General features: G+C 49.1%; 1 long non-coding RNA gene across 1 annotated transcript in view; it reads left to right on the top strand.

Annotated features, from left to right (window-relative positions):
* Positions 1–5740, top strand: part of LOC144141353 (uncharacterized) — a 74571-nt gene extending 68831 nt beyond the window's left edge. The window contains exon 6 of the long non-coding RNA XR_013316543.1: positions 5515–5740. This is a non-coding gene — a long non-coding RNA (uncharacterized LOC144141353). The remainder of the gene's footprint in view (positions 1–5514) is intronic.
* The last annotated feature ends 6288 nt before the right edge of the window (positions 5741–12028 follow it).

Raw genomic sequence — 12028 nt, 5'->3', positions numbered from 1 at the left:
GCTTCCACCGCTTCGCCACATGATCAAGAAACAGGTGGCTGAGGCACTGCCACCCACTCTATACTATGCACCCCTCACGTATGCCGAAGCTATGTGGAGACCGGTTCAGCCAGCTGGGACGTCTTTTCGGGCCATGCCACCAACCCCGCCACGCTCTGCGGTACACAGAAATCCGCCACCGGTGAATCCGTGGCGCATGGCTGATAATCGCCCCATCTGTTTCGCCTGCCGACTTCCAGGCCATGTGGCCCGTTACTGCCGCCGCAGTGTACCCGGGATGAATGATGACGTTGGAAACCACAGATTTGGCTTTGGCTCTCCACACGGGTCTCCGCAGCTAATGACAGACGTGTCACCCAGGTCGCCGTTGCCTGCCTCTGGTTACAACGATTTTAGCCGTCGTGACGCCGATAGCCGCCGTTCAAGCTCCCCACGTCGCCGCTCACTATCGCCGATGCGACGTCGTTCAAGCCCAACTGAACAGGAAAACTAGCCGCCGCAGTTCCGGAGGCAAGAGCTGAGTGACTTCCGAACTGCAAAAGGCCTACAAATGTAATCGACGTATCTGTTGAAGGTGTATGTACAGTCGCACTAGTCGATACAGGCGCAGCCGTCTCCGTCATTACCGCCGATATTTGCCGCTCGCTTAGAAAAGTTACGACGTCACTGCCGCAATTTTCATTATGTACCGCAACTGCGCAACCTGTAAAACCTTTGGCAGCCTGCACGGCGCGTGTCACGATCCAAGACGTCGTGTACCCCGTTGAATTCCTCGTGCTGCCATCCTGCTCCCATGACGTCATTTTAGGCTGGGACTTTTTATCTCGCCATCGCGCAATAATCGACTGTGCGCGTGTGCAAGTAGAATTTGATTCTCCCTTGGACGCGCCTTACGACGACCTTCAGTCCGCTGCCCCAGCAAAGCTCACCGTGGCTCACGAAACGGACATCCCTCCCCGCTCGGCTGCTCTCGTACCGCTCTGCTGCTGTTCAATTCCCGACGCACCTGTTCTTTTTACGCCGTGGCCCTTATTTCTCCATCGAAAATCGCTGTCCCTGCCATTCGCCCTACTGACAGTTAATGCTGGCACGAGCGCCATAGTCGTCACCAACGAGTCCTTGGAGCCCCTTCGTCTCCTGCACGGTGAGGTCCTTGTGTGCGTCAAAGTTGTTCGGCCACACCTTGTCGCCGCCGTACCAGACGACTTTCCGTCATGGGTTCCAGTGGCTGGACTGAGTCCTGCCCCGTCAACACCAGACCTGTCGCCTCCGGACATTGGCGCGTCGATCGATCCTACGCTCAGATCGGACCAACGAGTGAGGCTCCTCGCTCTGCTATATCGGTTCCGCTCTTCTTTTGACGGCGCAAAGGCACCGCTGGGCCGAACATCTGCAGTTGCCCACTCCATCGACACCGGCTCGCATGCACCCCTGCGCCAACGACCGTAATGTGTGTCGCCGAAGGAGCGCAGCACTATTGACGAACAGGTGAACGATATGCTCAAGCGGGGAGTAATTCGGCCCTCCAACAGTCCGTGGGCGTCTCCCGTAGTGCTTGTCACAAAAAAGGACGGCTCCATCCGCTTTTGCGTAGATTATCGCCGTCTGAACAGCATAACGCGGAAGGATGTCTATCCTTTACCACGGATCGACGATGCCCTTGACAGTTTACAAGGCGCCGAGTTTTTTTTCTTCCCTTGATCTGCGGTCTTGATATTGGCAGGTGCCCATGGCGGAGGCCGATCGCGCGAAAACGGCGTTCATCACTCCTGACGGCCTGTATGAATTTAACGTCATGCCGTTTGGCCTGTGCAACGCTCCTGCCACGTTCGAGAGGATGATGGACACTATTTTGCGCGGCCTGAAGTGGAAAACGTGTCTTTGTTATCTCGATGACATAGTCGTTTTTTCTCCCGACTTCGACACTCATTTGAGGCGCCTGGAGCAGGTTTTGACTTGCCTTGCCAATGCCAAATTGCAACTCAACATGAAGAAATGCCACTTTGCGGCGCGAAAGTTAACCATACTGGGCCACGTTGTGTCGAAGGAGGGAATTCTTCCCGACGCCACCAAACTTCGTGCGGTCGCCGAGTTCCCTAAACCGACCACCATGAAGGCTCTACGGAGCTTTATTGGTCTATGTTCTTATTTCCGCCGCTTCATTCACAATTTTGCCACCATAATTGCGCCCTTGACGGCGCTTCTCGGCAAGGAAAGCGGTATTGGGGCTTGGACGAGGGATTGCGGCGATGAAGCCTTCGCGAAGTTACGGCGGCTCCTTACTTCCCCGCCTATTCTGCAACACTTTGACCCGACCGCGCCAACAGAAATTCACATGGATGCCAGCGGCGCCGGAATCGGTGCAGTGCTTGCCCAACGCAAAGCTGGTTTTGACGATTATGTCGTCGCTTATGCCAGTCGTACCCTCACCAAAGCTGAGGTTAATTATTCGGTCACGGAAAAGGAGTGCTTGGCCATCGTATGGGCGCTTACAAAATTTCGGCCATATTTGTACGGTCGTCCTTTTGACGTTGTGACGGACCACCACGCATTGTGTTGGTTGTCGTCGCTCAAGGACCCGTCTGGCCGCCTTGGTCGCTGGGCTCTACGCCTTCAAGAGCATGACAAACGTGTGCTGTACCGCTCCGGCCGGAAGCATTCAGACGCTGACGCTCTGTCCCGCTCCCCCTACCGGCGGAAGACTCTTGTTCCGTTTCTGTTGATGCCGGCCTGTCGTCCCTAGACATCACGGACATGCCGGCCGAGCAGCGCAAGGACCCCTGGATTGCCTCGCTTATTGCCTTCCTCTCAGGCGTTCCCTCTGCTCAAGAGTCGCGTGCGCTGCGCCGACAAGCTGCCCACTTTGCAATCCGCGACGATATGCTCTTCAGGCGCAACTACCAATCGGGAGGTCGCAAATGGTTACTGGTGATACCTCGCCATTTGCGCATGGGCATATGCGCATGCTTCCACGCTGACCCAAGCTGCGCGCACGCCGGTGTGTTAAAAACGTATGAGCGGCTTCGCCTACGGTATTACTGGCGGGGAATGTACACGTTCGTCCGCAAGTACATCCGGTCATGCATCAACTGTCAGCGGCGCAAATCCCCTCCTACTCCTGCGGCGGGCCCGCTGCAGCCATTGCCGTGCCCCGAAAGACCGTTCGACCGCATTGGGATAGACCTTTACGGACCCCTACCCTGCACAGCCGCTGGCAACCGTTGGGTCATTGTGGCAGTGGATCATCTAACGCGCTATGCAGAAACCGCTGCTCTAGCAACTGCCACGGCACGTGACGTCACGTCCTTCCTGTTACGCCGCTTCATACTTCGCCATGGTGCTCCTCGAGAGCTCATCAGTGACCGAGGTCGCGTCTTCCTCTCGGAAGTCATCGAAGCCCTCCTGCGGGAATGTCGAATTATTCACCGAACTACGTCATCTTACCACCCGCAAACCAATGGACTCACAGAACGATTTAACCGCACTTTGAGTGATATGCTTTCGATGTACGTGACGTCGGACCATTCTGACTGGGACGTGATACTTCCTTTTGTCACGTACGCCTACAACACGGCCACGCAGACAACGACGGGATTCTCACCTTTTTTCCTGCTCTACGGACGGGAGCCAGCATGCACTCTTGACACAATTTTGCACTATCGCCCAGATCAGACCGAATTCGCACCCATTTCGGAAATAGTCAAGCATGCCGAAGAGTGCCGTCAGCTCGCCCGCTCGCTCACATCTGAACACCAGCAACACCAGAAGCATAATCTCGACGCTTCCACCGCGGTTCCAACCTATAGGCCTGATTCACTTGTCTGGCTTTGGGTCCCATGCCCTACACCTGGTCTCTCACCGAAGTTTGTTGCAAAATATCATGGACCCTACAGAGTCGTCAAGCAAACTTCACCAGTGAACTACCTCGTCGAACCGGTTGCTCCCGCACCCGACCGTCGACACCGTGGACGCGAAATAGTTCACGCCAACCGGCTGAAAGAGTTTTACGATCCTGTGATCTCCTCGTCACCTTGAGTCGCCAGGATGGCTCCTTTTCCACCGGGGGCGAATATTGTAGCGTTGATTGTGGACGCGATTGATGTAATCATCATAGGCGCTCGTGCAAGGACAATTCCCCGTTGGGGATATTCGGCTTGGTGCACGCCCGACGACGAGAAGGCAGAAGTATCGCTTGGCGCACGGGTCGATCGAGTATCGCGTCGGACACAGCTTGCTTGGCACGAAGAACCTCGGCTTCTCCGCAGGTCTAACTGCTCGTTAGTGGTCCAATAAAGCACGCTTCAATATATATATATATATATATATATATATATATATATAAATCTTCCGAAAGCGAAGAACCGGAATCACAGCAAAAACAATAACACCGAAGATTTACCCACAGAGTGGCAAAGACACTTGCCTTTATGAGAGTGCAGTTAGATGGTTTTGCTTCCGCCAACATTTGCAACATACTTCTTATATTGCATTAGAGAGGAAGTTGTTTCGGAAACAGAGAGTATGCACACAGTCGCGCTTTAACGGGGTAAAGCAACTACAAAAAAGAGAGAGAGACAGAAAAGAACTAAGAAGGCAGCTTTCAAGATTGCACAACAACGTGGCAACGCACGTGGCATGGGTAGCAAGTTCAGGTGGTGCGGAAGCGGGGAAAATTGCGGCTTACAAAAGAAATCAAATGTACACAATTTGGTATCCAGTTGGTGGGAAGACTTTCTCGGGCGGACCAACGCTTTTACAAACACTTCCTGTGTTTGTGAGGAATGATTGTGTGTTGCAAATCTGGACGGCACGTGCGCCCCCCCCCCCCCCCCAGTATGTGGTTATCATGAATGAGAGTGTGTGGCGACTCAGGATGGCCCGTGCACTCCTTGCACTGCACAGCTAAATGCAAACACGTTACCCACTTCAACGACACTACAAATTGTACACCACGTTTTACCACGCAGTCTTCCTTTTTTGTTTCTTGTTCGTAAACCTTTGCACCGCTCGGCAAATCTTTTCCAATTTGATTTCTGCATCGAGCCGCTATTCCAACGTTTTGAATCTCACGACGATTCTTTTCGCAAAAAAAAGGAACAGAATATTCTCGTTGACCCTCTGCTCTTAGTCGGGCTGCCTGGCGGAGACACTTTTCTGTAATCTATATACGTAGAATATGTTATACGCCCACTTGATGCAGAAAACGCCCACACCCTTCTACAGCAGGTTGAAATGGGCCATTTTGTAGCTGAGTAAATCCTTGGTCGATCTAGGGTGTTACATCGAACAAGTACGGGTGGGCAGAAACCTAATTATATACCGAAAAACTGGATTGTGAATTGTTTTAGTACTGCAATTGCGTACTCATGGCCAAAGATGACCTTCAGGATAAAAGGCTTTGGTCTTGAGTAGACGTTGTCAGAATGGTCTTTAAACAAAATATTAGTCTCCTCTTTCCCTAATATAGCCCAAGTACGCATTCATTTTGTTTCTAATATTTGACTACATTTTCAGGGCAATATTTCACTCATCTAGAGCTACGCATAAAAGGAGGAAACACCGGGCCACAGAAAGTAAACGCTTGTGATTGGGCCTTCAAAGCAATCATTGCGCAAGAACGACAACCATCCTACAGTGTTTACAATGAGACATGCCTACGTCCAAGCAAATACACGGAATACCTTAATACTACCAGTTCTTTTTTCAATACCTTAGAAAGTAAACTTGCTGGTTTCAAAAACAAAAAATAAAGACGTTTTAGAAAGTGTAAAATTATGCATCTGTGTGGTGAATGACTAAATATGACAAAAAGCTGCTTGAACGGATTTGCGGATACCTCAGAAACTGCAATATTAGATTCTGATACAACTGGGGCCAGTTCAACAAAGATATTTCTTACGTTCACTTCGGTATTATCTTTACACACTACAAATAAAATGTTTACAAAGAATAAAATGTATCTGCCTAAAACGGTGAGTATAACAAAAAATACTTGTTTTCACTATCGAATACACCAAACATAGTTCATCTCTAGGTCCTCGAAGTTTCGTAGACTGGGAACTTAGAGAGATATTTTTCGATTTTACCAGCATGATAGTGTTGTCGCGAGATGCAGACACAGAACAAAATATCACAAAGCACTGAACACCACTACTCCGCGATCGGGAAGTGTTTTAGACATCGGGGCTTTGTAACAGCGTGGCTGGGAATATGCAGGAGTCATAGACATATCTAAATTTTTTGGATGAGTGAAGTACCGGAGTATGCTGTAGTTTGCTCTCCATCTTTTCTCATAAAATCCTTTCTCATACCATTAGGAAAGACAGGTCAGTCAGGTTTTTCTTGCAATGTACCTAATTACGCGATTTGCCTTACATGCAGTCAAGCCTTTATCTCTTCCCCGTGCATTAAGATGTATACTCACACCACTGTAGTAACGATTGAGCTCGCCACCAGTAAAAATCACAACATAAGTCAAACCTCGCTTTTAGGTAATTTATAGTGGCAATATGTTTTGGCTCATTGTAGCTTCATTATTGGTAGTGTCGTTTTATGTTGGCGCATTTTATGGCCTAGAATGAATTATACACTTTGATTTTATTGGTTGGTAAGTCCTATCTGCTTGCAATATAGAAACCGATCAACGCCTGAAACCCCTAGCTAAGCCCAGTTCTGGTTTACTCGACTTTTGTGAGGAGCGTTGTGAGTCCACACAAATGTATCGGGTTGCAGAAGGCCGATGTTTCATTTTGTAGTTTCGATTCTTTTATTGCGCTCCCAAAGCTAGTAGGCCTCGGAAAACACCACTCCTCTCATTTTTGTTTTCTCTCCGTTTCTTTCCTGCTCGACTGGGTATGCGAAGGCGCGAGAACTCTCCCTGCTGCTGCCGCTGCAGCAGGGCGAGACTGATGCCTGCCTGGTGTTGTGGCAGATTTCTCGTCCGTCCTCACTCGCACATTATGGTTATAAAAGAGGTACGGCAAGAGCACCCGGGCGCATGACAACGAGAAGTCTTTTTGAGTGTGGTTATCGGAAAGTGAGAACCTCCTTCGTATGCCATGAGGCTGAGCTGAAGAAGAGGACTTCTGTCGTGCGTTTTCAAGGCAGGATGATGTCTGTGTTGTATGCCGCACAGTGTTTCTTGCCGCACAACGAGAATAAAGTTTTCAAGTGATATTTCAGCTCGTCTCGTTCTCGCCGAAGCGGCGTAAGTCGGGCTGCGGAACTGCCATGGCTCCGCGCTGGGGGAAGTACCGGAGCGGCGATTGGCGGGGGGAAATCGGGTAGCATGAACGGGGTCGCTTGATCACATTGGCATGACAGAGCGATAGAATCGCAGTTCCCCCAAGCAAGCTACGCCTCCTCAGATTGTTCCAACGGCAGTTATACCGCCTTCAATGCCAACAATGCGACGTAGTTAATATAGCAATGACAACCAACAATGCTTCCAGAGGCTCACCAGGGAGGAGTGCGACTTTACTAGAGGAATTACCCTGGACGCTGTCTTGAAGGCTATGAGCCCGCCTTCTGGTAGCAGTATGCACTGCTTAGAAAATCTAGATAGCCACACAAATCTTTTGCACGGCTGTTGGCTCCACTGTGCTTGTGGCGGTGTGGGCCAGGCTCGTTTTTCTATAGCCTTGTTCTTTAAATGATTTGTGTTTGTTATGAGGATTCCCGATACCACTTCTTTACAATAGATGTAAGAGACATAAACACCCTTACTCACTACTGTGAGACTGTCGAACGGTGCGTTTGCTTACAGTTTGTGTGCGTTACCATGGCTATTCGCACGTGCGGGTATGAGGAGCCCAGTTAAGCGTTTTTAATGGTGTATTAGGTTTTCAAAGAGTGTTTTCACAAATTGATTTGTTTTTTTTTCTTCTTGCGGCTTCTTGCGAAATGGCTTCTTGCGAAAACCTTGAATGTTTACGGCTCGTACCAGTTCACAGAATTGCGAATAGAACAACGCTAGAACAACGCTAAATGACCAAACGACACAACTGTGATACCATTGGCGGAGGAGGGCATGAGAGAATCATCATTTGTTTTTTTTTCTTGTTGCTACTAGCACGCATCGAATAAAAATTACGTCGTTACAATGACGCTACCCTTCTAACGAATTTAGCGCATTGTTTGAGTGGGGTTTCTTGCACTACGAAGCACCTGAGAATAGTTCTGATAAATACTTCTTGGGAAAAAAGTCGGAGGGAACTTAGTGTGAATTTCCACGCCGAGGTGGTCTTGTAACTCTCATCTTGATGGACCCTGCCAAGTGCGTTCCTGTTCAATGTCGGTACAGTAGACACATCCTTTCAACCTGAAGAAAAAGAACCTTCGGCCATATTTTGTGGCGTGAGCTACACTGGCGGAGGTTGAGCAGTTTCGCTTGGCTCCTGGAGAGCAGGGCTGCGCATGCCCGAGGAGCAGTGACGTCACAAGGCGCACAAAACGTTGATTCCTGCCCGGCGTTTCTCACACACACCTTGCGCCCAGCGTCTTCGCCAACCTCCGTTGCGCAAGTGGCGGCCGTTCCACTTGATGATCATGCGAGAGGTGGGCGAGTGCGGAACCGATGGCTCGTCCTTCGCAGAAACGCTGGCGGGCGCCTGTGGAACGAACTTAACTTTGGGGCTATCGTTGACGCTGCACCGGAACCGCTGGAGAAATATAGATGTGTCACATATTGCGTATACCATGTGTGTGGCACTGAAGCAGCAGTAAGTACAATAATCAGGCTAATCCTAGACAACCAGGAAAGCTAAGAATAACCAGCTCAACCTAAGCTCACTCTACGTATATCCTCGCATAGCCGAACTAAGCCACTGCTAATTTTTTGGTGCAAAAGTTCGCAGCGCTGGCTCTGCAGCCATCTGATGGCCAAACAACGTTTGCCACGACATCCAGGTGGTATTCGTTTTATGAAAATAAATAAGGGATTGCTGTCTGCTTGGCAGTTTTACGATAGTGATAGCTGAGGTTGAAGGGTTGGCAGGGACCCCAATATTGACGACAGGAGTGGACAGTCACTGGTGTGTGATGAACTGGCCTGATGCCAACGTTGTTTTCGTACTGAGGGTGAAATGTTGCGCCTTTCTGGATGCACTTTTCAAACTGGAAGACGTGTGAAATGGTTACAGGAGCAGCGCAAGCCTGCCTGATGCTGTTGGCTTTGTATACAGCCTTTACATTAGAATAGTGTCTCTTTAAGATGAAATCCGAGATAAAGCAATACCGTGCGGGTCCCGAGAAAAATCCTCTACCGTACAAAATGATCCTGGTACATTCTAATGCTGGGAAATGTCTTCCCTATGTAGTTGTGCTGGCGTCTGCTCTGAGAGTATTCGAAGCAGGTCAGTGACCTGCGACATAAGTGATGCAAGTTTTTGTGAACATATATTGGGTTAAAAAGATAATTTCGCGCAAAAACCTGTCCAGAACTACTGCTTCATCGTGGCGTAATCTGAGCGTTATGTAGAGACGCTTACTACCTTGCGCCTGATAATTTGGCCAGGCAGGCGCAAGATGAAGTTCGCAGCCGTATCAACATCGTTGAGTGGGTTTTTGTTACCATCATATCGTAAGAAGGCTTCACAAGTTTGGTATTTCATATGCTACATTACAGCGCTGCAAGATGTATCACCTTAATGTGCGCTATGTCAGCAATCTACGGATCCACTCATTAAGAGACTGCAGGTAGGGCGGTTTAAGCAGCGCCTACAGTTGGAAAAAATTATAATTAGGTACAATGATGCTATGTCTTAAATTGGGCAAAGTTTACTTCGCCTTAACTTTTTTCTTGAGAGCGAAGAGTTATCTAAGTGCACATGTAAACTTTGGTTCACAGAATGTCGTATGGCTAGTTTACTGAAGCACTTTCCTTTATATTGTACAGGTCGCCTGTAACAAAACCGATGTGACTATCTGCTATTCAGCATGCCCAATTGGGCTCTGGGCGTTTCCACCGTATATCTTCACAGGAGAATAAAGGCGTGTAGTTCCACCATAGATCTTCGAAGTTAAAATGCAGCAGAATTAGCTGACCAGTGGTGTAATGCCACGTCCATGCAATGAAAATACCATGCCCAGCAAAGTATATTGACATCGGAAGTAGAGAGCTGTGAGCGCCACATCCGTTTGCAGATTGCAGAAGAAGCCGCATGGGTCGCACACACAGCGGATGTGATCTCATGACCCAGTTTACCTAAATATTGTAACTAAATCACTCACATATCATATGTTTCATTTCTTGTGCTTGGTGCCACGTAGCGCGTTTTGGGCCAGACAGCGAGGTTTCTCCCCATGTCGGGCCTCAGATTGGCCCTTTCAGCTATCCATAAATTCGCTACAACGTTCTTTAATTTCTTTGGCACTAGGGAGCTCCACTATCTCATGAACCTGACATTCCGGAGCCTCATGTTTCCTGCCAAGGACAAGGCGACGTGACCAGCTGCAGCCTGTCCTAAAAGAGACAACGTTCCCTTTCCAAATCTCCTGAGTTCTTCGAGTGCTTTGGGCGTTAATTCGTAGCGTTAGGAGGAATTGCTGTTTCTGGGCTTGTACTCATCATGAACCTCATGCTATTTCGTGGTGGGAAAGGGTTTTCACGTCTTACTCTTACAAACTTGTAGAACGCTGCGGTACGTTGTATGCAGCCTTGCGTGGTTGCTTTTGAAGAAAGGGCTGTATCACGGTTCAAGAACAGATCTGTCGGCCCGACCTCCATTGAAGGAGGTCGGCGGGGCGTGCAGAAACGGGGGTCTTCATGATCGACATATTGTAAATAGTTTAAATACGTTGCTTACCTTTTCAATGCCTATTTCCCGTGTCCTGCTGCCACTCAACGTTGTGTTGTTTGTCATGAGCCCTGGGTAGTGCTTCAGGTTTGTTAAAATGTGTGAAAATAAAAAAATGGATGTCTAATTACCTTACAAGTCATGTACTTTGAGTTTTTTCTGGCCAGTAACGTGGTTTCTGCATGTTCCATGATTTTTACTGACGAATCCTGAACAAAAAATTGGCAGTAACCGTGTTTTTATTATGAAGGCTGTGTTAAAGACAGTCAGATCTTTGAATGCAGTTTAAGTTGGAGCCATGGATCAATCGCTGCGGTCGCTGTTTACTTCAGCAGTACAGGTGCTCTAAACCTCCCTGGAAAGTTTGATACACGCATCGCCGTGATAGAGAAAAGAAAGCCTGGGAAAGACACTCAGCCGTTCTTGCGTTTTTGTGGCAAGCTATGTCTATTGCGTGCGAATCGGTAATGCTGCGTTATTGTTGCTAGTATACCTAGAAACTTGCGAATGATTTAAAGTTGCAATATTTGATTATAACATTTCTCTTTCGCCAGCACATGGCCATTTCTTAAGGACAAATAAAACTGCTATATGACGCGCTTGCTTTGACGAGTATGGTGACGCAAGCGGGGGAACCTGATCACAAAGGCATTGCCCTCATAAGCCCTTTCCGATAAAGAAGAAGCAGCAATCCACGCAAGAAAATGACGTGAGCCAATGCGAACGGGGCACAACCCAAGTGTAGTAAGGCCAGGGCATAACGGGACGAAAAATTTCGGTGGATTGTTTTGCGAGAGATTTCCCTAGTGCTTTCAAAAAACTTCTCATATGTACAACACTGCACTCTTAACGCGAAAAATGCAAGAATAGACCGGTGAAATCTGGGGTTCTCTGAGGATGGAACCTGTGCTTCGGAGTTTAGTTAAGTTGTAGGGGAAGGTTACGGGAGAGCAGTGTGCAACCGGGAGGCTGAGAGCTCGTTGGGGGCCCGGACCACGAGCTGTTTTCAGATCTACGGGACTCCTCGCCTTCAGTTGCTCAACGTCCTGTCTTCCAGAATCATGGGCCTGTCGCAGGCGCAGGAGGCTCTGGCTTGCCCTACTTCTTCGCCCCAGTAACCTGCCGAGCGTGTTCCACCAGCAGCTTACCGTTGACAGCTGACCGCCGCCTGCTGTCGCTTGGAACCTGAACGTGGCCATGCGTTCGATCCTACTGTGCTGCAAGAGGTACGA

The sequence above is a fragment of the Haemaphysalis longicornis genome, unplaced genomic scaffold (assembly GCF_048455015.1).
Source record: "Haemaphysalis longicornis isolate Haplotype H1 unplaced genomic scaffold, Haemaphysalis longicornis Haplotype H1 scaffold_6, whole genome shotgun sequence".
Taxonomy (NCBI): domain Eukaryota; kingdom Metazoa; phylum Arthropoda; class Arachnida; order Ixodida; family Ixodidae; genus Haemaphysalis; species Haemaphysalis longicornis.
The sequence above is the reverse complement of the archived record's forward strand: the minus strand, read 5'-3'. Positions and strand labels throughout refer to the sequence as shown.